This window comes from Prunus avium, chromosome 1 (assembly GCF_965620075.1).
Source record: "Prunus avium chromosome 1, drPruAviu1.hap1.1, whole genome shotgun sequence".
NCBI classification, from domain to species: domain Eukaryota; kingdom Viridiplantae; phylum Streptophyta; class Magnoliopsida; order Rosales; family Rosaceae; genus Prunus; species Prunus avium.
This window is the reverse complement of record NC_142284.1, coordinates 43888715-43896622: the sequence shown is the minus strand read 5'-3', so window position 1 is coordinate 43896622 and position 7908 is coordinate 43888715. Positions and strand designations below refer to the sequence as shown.

At 38.5% G+C, this 7908-nt stretch overlaps 1 pseudogene across 1 annotated transcript; it reads left to right on the top strand.

Annotated features, from left to right (window-relative positions):
- The first annotated feature begins 1063 nt into the window (after positions 1 to 1063).
- Positions 1064 to 2767, top strand: LOC148297882 (LEAF RUST 10 DISEASE-RESISTANCE LOCUS RECEPTOR-LIKE PROTEIN KINASE-like 2.1; annotated as a pseudogene). The gene is made up of 3 exons (XR_015833111.1): positions 1064 to 2116; positions 2247 to 2306; positions 2439 to 2767. The product of XR_015833111.1 is annotated as an LEAF RUST 10 DISEASE-RESISTANCE LOCUS RECEPTOR-LIKE PROTEIN KINASE-like 2.1 (transcript).
- The last annotated feature ends 5141 nt before the right edge of the window (positions 2768 to 7908 follow it).

Genomic DNA, 7908 nt, shown 5'->3' with positions numbered 1-7908 from the left:
ACCATAAGGCATAGTTGGAGCCATCCAATTTAATGCCAATTTGTGCAGAAGAGGTTTCATAGGTAATCGTCGGATTCGGGGTCGTAGTTGATGTCGATGCTTGTGTCTTCATCAGCTCAGCCATTTGAGCAGCAAATTCTGTGAGAGTAGGTTGAGAAGGAGTAGCCGGATCGGTGGTGCTACTTTCAATGGGAAAGAAATCGTTTTCTCCCATGATAGCAGCAACAATTCGAGACTAGAGTCAGCAAGATCGCTGCTCTGATACCATGTCAAATTTAGGAGGATATGTTGAAGGTTGAGTAGAGAGAATGGAGAGTGCAGAGATAAGCTATACATATTTTTCTGATTTCAACTTCTTGTTAATTCTATTTCACATCAAAACATTTATACATGTAATTATCCTATACTAATACAAAAATTCTCCCTAAAACATTCCATGAAACATTCCCTAAGACAAGGATTACATACTTCAAGAAAAGTATTCCCTAAAACAAGGAATGAGACAAGTGTGCCGTGAGACAAGGATTGTCTTGTGTTTTATGTCTTTGTGTTTCACAAGATGACAATTGCACAAGATGCCAATACTGCTAACACAAACTAGGACGTAAATTGGAATTTATTCTCACCTTTTACAGTGGACCACTCATGCCAGTTTCAACACATGGTTCAAACTCGAAGATGCATTTGCCTTAACACATCATCCTCAGCTGGCATTATAACTTTTGTATTTATCCCTTGACACTTTCCAATTGCGTTTGAATACCTCTCCAAATGAAAAACGTGTGATTGGAGTGCAGAAAACAGTCTTGTGGTATTGCCAATGCCCTCCTGGAATATGAGATTTTCCCTCTCTTACAGGGCACAAAGGAATTCAATTTTAGCCTTTCATATGGTATTTTGAGAATGTTACCTTTTTTTTTTTGGAATTTTGAGAATGTTACTTGGATGCTGAAACACGCATCGGAACTGCAAGTAAATCATTGATCTTAGGGATATCTTAGGATTATATATTCATCTGCCCTAAATGAATTATATAGTCGACAACCTTGTATGTACGGCTGCACTACAATCTTCAACACTTATAGTCAATACATATCCTAAACCAAATTTAAATGTTGGTTTCTTTATTTATTTGATCTTGACATAGACTTTCTGGGATCCATATCTTCCTTGTAACGCCTTTCTGTTGGAATTTCCTTGTTCCTGCAATCATTACATTATTATCTATAGAAAAACACTGAAAACCCCCAACATAGAGCCGGATGGAAGTTTTGAGTCTTTGACCAACTCCTCCCACTCGATGAATAAAAGTTTGGATAAAATCAGCACCATTCATTATAATTAGTTGTTCGGCTAATAAGGCTTGCAAATCATGAGGAGGGCAACAAGTACTGCATCTTCTGTTCTCTATTCTGTGCTGCTGATTTTTCTATGTTTCGTTCGAGTTCAAGTTCAAGCAAGATATCATAAACAAGCCAATTGCTCTACTTCGTGCGGAGAAATCCAAAACATCAAGTACCCTTTTCGCCTAAAGGGTGATCCATCAGGCTGCGGTGACCCTGACTATGAATTTTCCTGCGTGGACGACAGAACCATCTTAGAAATATTTCCAGGCAAATTCTACGTGCACAACATTTCATATAACGATCAAATACTCCGTTTGGTTGACATCAACTTTGCCAATGGAAGCTGCAGCCTTCCATCTGGCTCTGTTTTATCAGCAGACAGGGACGTCAAGGATTTTCGATTCAGTGGATTTGTGTCTCTCGCAGTCTTTTTCGATTTATGAAGTGCTCCAAAAACATCAGTAGCCTGCAAACAGCTGCTAATTATACAAGAGTTCCATGTTTGACCACAAACGGGAGTTACTTGTATGCTATTTATGACCGCGATTATTATTATCATCGTCAAACACAACCATCATGCTCGCTTATTTCAGTGGCGCCTGTGGATTTTGATCTGGACATTAAGTTCTCTTCTTATGGAGCTGTCATGGAACTTTTGCAGGCTGGGTTTGATGTTGGATGGTCGGTTGAGTGCAGGGATTGTTCTTTGGCTGGCATGGGCTGTTTGGTAAGTTCATGGGATCAGCGACTCACCTATGTATGTTCAAGAGGTCAGTATCATGAGTATGCATATTGCCTCACCTTATAGTCATATGATCAATTGCATTTAAATTTAAGTCTCTGGATTTTATGCATGTTCTTTTTTATTTTTATGTTTCATTTTTTTTCATGCAAGTGCAGAGTACAAAGAACTCACATCACTTCAAATTATCTTAATATTGGTGGGAATTGGTATAGGAGGTATTATATTATGTCTGTAAATACAAAAATTAACGTTAATCTCGTTTTTCTTGCAATATTCGTTTATAAAATTCCTGTTGGATCCATTGGACGCTGCAACTGATAGCAAAATGTGTTTGTCTGCATTTTCAGCTCTAGTTGGTCTATTCTTTATAATTCTCATATTGGTGGTCGTTCGTTATCCGCAAGTTTCAGAGAGGACGAAGAAAAGCAGCCAAGAAGAAGCTGCAGAATCAGCAATGCTTGACACCAACAATCAGCAATTCTGGAACTAATTAACATGGTGTACCATGTGTGTGTCAGTGTGTGTGACCAAAAGCAATTTACCCTCTACTATATTTATTTCATCTCTTGTAATCTGATTTATCTATATTCACGTACTGATAACCAATTTGATCCACGTACTGTACAGAGATATATGCTCAAGGGCTGAGCTTACATATCCAAACAATCCCTTTATTTTTCTTAATTTATTTCATCTCTCGACTTAGACTTTCTGGAAACCATATCTTTTGCACAACGTGTTTCGGTAGGAAGTTCCTTGTTCCTCTACACAATCATTGCATCATTATCTTTAGAAAAAATATAGAAAACTCCAATCGTTGACTAAAAAGGAACATGAATGATACATACACAGATAACCTTATAATTGCATCACTGTCCAGACCAAGTTCTCTCAAGTTCATAGTTATTCTGCCAATCATATTCATGACCATGAGGAGGGCACAATATTCAACAACTTCAACTAGTACTGCATCTACTGTTCTCCTCCATCCTCCATTCTGTTCTGATTTTTCTATTTTTCATTCAAGTTCAAGTTCGAGTTCAAGCAAGAAATTACAAGCAAGTCAATTGATCTAGTTCGTGCGGAGATATAAAAGACATCAGCTACCCTTTTCGCCTAAAGGGTGATCCGTCAGGCTGCGGTGACCCTGATTTTGAACTCTCTTGCGTGAACAAAAAAACCATCTTAGAAATTTTCCCATGGCAAATTCTACGTGCGCAACATTTCATATGACGATCAAATAATCCGTTTCGTTGATGTCAACTTTGCCAATGGAAGCTTCAGCCTCCCATAGTTCATGGGATGAGCCACTCACATATGTATGTGAACAAGGTCAATATCAATCTGCAACTCATATATACAATTATATGCTTGGCTTTATGATCACTTGATTATATTAATATATGCTTCTTTTCTTTTCTTTTCTTTTCTTTTTTAATGAAAATGCAGAGTACAGAGAACTCATAGCAGCTCAATTTATATATATATATATATATATATTTCAGAGATTTCAAAAAGAAAAGATGTTCTTCATGGAACATAGCAAAATAATCCCGTCACTACTTAAAATTAATTTCCATGGTATATACATTTTTTTTTACCATTTTGATGACAATAGTTCACCAAAACATTTTCGGAATAACTTTGAATGAGCGATGTTGAGAACTAAGCTGCATGCTAGCCTCAAATCAAGCTGCAGATGTCAATCCTGCAAATTGATGAAGAAAAGAATGAAGAATTGAAGAACCTTCTCTTTTTAGTAATAGCTGTTAGTCTTTCTATCTAACGGCTAGTTTTTAATCAGTTTTGAGAAAATGGCTACAGCTGTTTTCTTTGTCTTTTAGTCTGTACTGTGGTAACCAATTATGTCCAGGTGTAAGGATCGTAGCCTCCTATGGTCTGTATGGCTGGAGATGAGTCCTTGCTCCCTAAAAGGAAGGATCTGATTTTTGACTAAAAAGAGGAATATAGTCATGTAATTCCTCTGAGTTTTTTGACAAAAAGAAATATACTGAACATTCTCTATTCTTATTCTCTCTGAGTTTTCTCTCCTCTGCATACGTTGCTAACAAAAGGTTTTGTTTGTTATGATAAATCAATCAAAACCAAAAAGTTTTATACCAAAATCAACATGGTATCAGAGCTCCTGGTCTGATTTCAGAGAGGGGCGTGAGCTGTGAGAAAGAGGGCTTTCCTGAGAAATTCCCAAAAGGGATAAAGGTTGCTCTTTTAGTGTTTGGTTCACTGAGAATCACTCAAAATGGTGGGTTCAGGTTCTTCAAGTGGAGATTTAAGAACTCCACAGTTTAATGGTGCAAACTATGACTTTTGGTCAGTCAAAATGGAAACTATTCTCATAGCATATGATCTATGGGATGTAGTGGAGGTTGGAGTACTACCACAACCGATTCTTGAGGAAGAAGAAGGCTCTGGAGATGAAGAGAGTGAAGCTGAGCAAATTCCAGTGGAAGCACCTACCATTTCCAAAGAAGATAAGATAAAAAATGCCAAGGCATTGAGCCTTATTCAAGGAGCACTAACAAATGAGCTCTTTCCTCGCATCAGAAATGAGAAGACTGCAAAAGGAGCTTGGGATACTCTGAGAAGGGAGTTCAGAGGAGATAAAAAGGTAAGAGCTGTAAAACTTCAAGCTATTAGAGCAGATTTTGAGTATATGAGAATGACAGATGGTGAAAGCTTAGATAGCTATTTGGCTAGATTCTTTGGAATTGTGAATAATCTGAAATCACTTGGTGAAGATGTGTCTGAAACAAGAATTGTGCAAAAACTTTTGATGAGTCTAAGTAGAAGATATAAGTCCATTGTGTCTATTATTGAAGAAACTCGAGACCTTGATGTTCTTAGAGTTGAAGAGCTCATTGCCTCTGTCAAAGTCTATGATAAAAGGGAGGACTTGCATGATGAAATAGATAAAGTGGCTGGAACTGAGAGAGCTTTCAGTAGCCTCAAGGTTGGAAATAACCAAGTTCATGGCACTCATAAGGGCTCACAAAGTAGACCAAATCAAAAGTGGCAGGGACAAGAGAAAAAGGAATCAAATTGGTCTCAAAATAACAATGGCTCAAGCTGGAATAATAATGCTGGAGGAAATTGGAACAATAGTTTCAATTCTCAGAACAAGCAAGGTAGTAGCAATCAAGGAAGTGTGAAACCACAGTGCCAAGTCTGTCAGAAGTATCATTTTGGTGTGTGCAGGTACAAAGGCAAACCTAGATGTGGAAAATGCAATAGATTTGGTCATACTGCAAAGGACTGTGAAGGTCATAGTCACAAACAAGTAGCCAACTATGCAAAGGAAGAAGAAGTAACCACAGGAACTATGTTCTATGCTTGTCACTCTGCAAGTTTGCAAGATAAAAGTGTATGGTTTGTGGACAGCGCCTGTAGCAACCACATGACCTCTCAAGAGTCTGTGTTAATAAACATTGATAGGACTGTGACTTGCAAAGTTAAAATGGGCACTGGAGATCTTGTACAAGCAACTGGAAAAGGCACTCTAGTGGTTGAAACTCAGCATGGGAGAAGGTACATACATGAAGTGTTGCTTGTTCCAGGCTTGGATGAGAATCTATTGAGTGTAGGCCAAATGATGGAGCATGGTTACTATGTCTTATTTGGAGGTAACATGGCAGTTATTTTTTTATGATGGCAGCCTCAACAATGTTGTAGCAAAAGTGGTCATGGGAGGAAATAGATGTTTCCCTCTCTTACTAGAATCTATGACACCTGCAGCAAGAAAAGCATCAGTAATTGAAGACTCTTGGATCTGGCATAGAAGACTTGGACATTTGAATTTTGTTAGCATGAAAAAGATGCAGCAGATGGAAATGGTGACTGGACTACCTGTGTTAACCGAAATGAAGGATGTGTGTGAAGGTTGTGTTTCAGGAAAACATCACAGAGAGAAGTTTGACAAAGAGGGAGCATGGAGAGCAAGCTGTCCACTGGAATTAGTGCACACAGACTTGTGTGGACCAATGCAAAATGAGTCAATTGGTGGAAATAGGTACTTCATCACATTCATTGATGATTTTTCAAGAATGTGCTGGGTATACTTTCTCAGAAATAAATCTGATACCTTTAATGTGTTCAAGAAATTCAAAGCTTTTGTTGAATTGCAAAGTGGATTTAGTTTAAAAAAGCTAAGGAGTGATAGAGGTGGTGAATATACCTCACATGAGTTCCAAGAATTCTGTGCAAGCATGGGAATGGAGAGGCAACTAACCATTGCCTATTCTCCTCAGCAAAATGGAGTTGCTGAGAGGAGAAATAGAACAATATGTGAAATGGCAAGGTCCATGCTGACAGAGAAAGGAATCCCAGTGATTTTTTGGGCAGAAGCTGTAAGTACAGCGGTGTATCTCCAAAACAGATGTTTTTCAACATCTGTGTCAAGCAAAACACCATTTGAAGCATTCACCGGTAGAAAACCAGGAATCAAGCATCTGAAAGTTTTCGGTTGCATCTGTTACACTCATGTTCCATCACCTTTGAGGCAGAAATTTGATGGCAAGGCTAGAAAGGGAGTTTTTATGGGATATGGAAGCTGTGAAAAGGGTTACCGGGTGTATGATCAGCAATTTAAGAAGATTGTACTCTCAAGGAGTGTAATTTTCAATGAGGACAAGGCATGGAATTGGAAGAGTGATCAAGAGGAATCTGTTCCAATACCATTCAACCTTGGAGGAAATGAAACAGAAGCTGAATTTGGTGAAGAACAAACTGAAGCAACCCAGTTTGATAATGGTGGCAGCTCTCACTCAAACACTAGTGTCGATGTTTCAGATGAGAATAATAGTGGAAATAACAGTCAAGCTTCTACACCTAGCTCTACTCCAGTGAAGTTGAGAACTTTGGAAGATATATATGCAAGATGCCACATGTGCATCATAGAGCCAGAAAATTATCAAGAAGCAGCAAGTGATATAGCTTGGCAAGAAGCTATGAATGCAGAGTTGGAGATGATTGAAAAGAACAATACTTGGGAACTTGTTGAGAGGCCAGCTAATAAACCTGTTATAGGTGTGAAGTGGGTGTTTAAGACTAAGCTTAACTTGGATGGAACTGTTCAGAAACACAAAGCTAGGCTTCTAGCAAAAGGGTATGCACAGAAACCCGGAATTGACTACAATGAAACCTTTGCACCAGTTGCAAGGTTAGACACAATTCGAACTCTCATTGCTCTTGCAGCACAAAAAGGATGGAAGTTGTTTCAGTTAGATGTTAAGTCAGCATTCCTAAATGGTGTGCTCGATGAGGAAGTGTATGTAGAGCAGCCTGAAGGTTTTGAACTGAAAAATGCAGGTCACAAGGTTTACAAGTTGAGAAAAGCCTTGTATGGACTTAAGCAGGCTCCTAGAGCTTGGTACAGTGAGATTGATGCATATTTATCTATGTGCAAGTTCAAAAGGAGCATTAGTGAAGCTACTTTGTACACAAGATCTGATAATGAAGGAGGTTTGATCATTGTCTCAATCTATGTTGATGACATTGTGTATACTGGAAACAGTGAGAGGATGCTTACTGAGTTTAAAAGGGAGATGATGCAGAGATATGAGATGTCAGATCTTGGACTCCTTCATCACTTCTTGGGCATGGGAATACTACAAACTGATCAAGGGGTTTTCATTCATCAAAGCAAGTATGCCAAATCCTTGCTTGTGAAGTTTGGACTTGAAGACTGCAAACCAGTGTCCATTCCATTGCCTACTGGTGAGAGACTTAAGAAAGTGGATGGGAGTGACTTAGCTGATGAAGGACTCTACAGGAAAATAGTAGGAAGTCTACTATACTTAA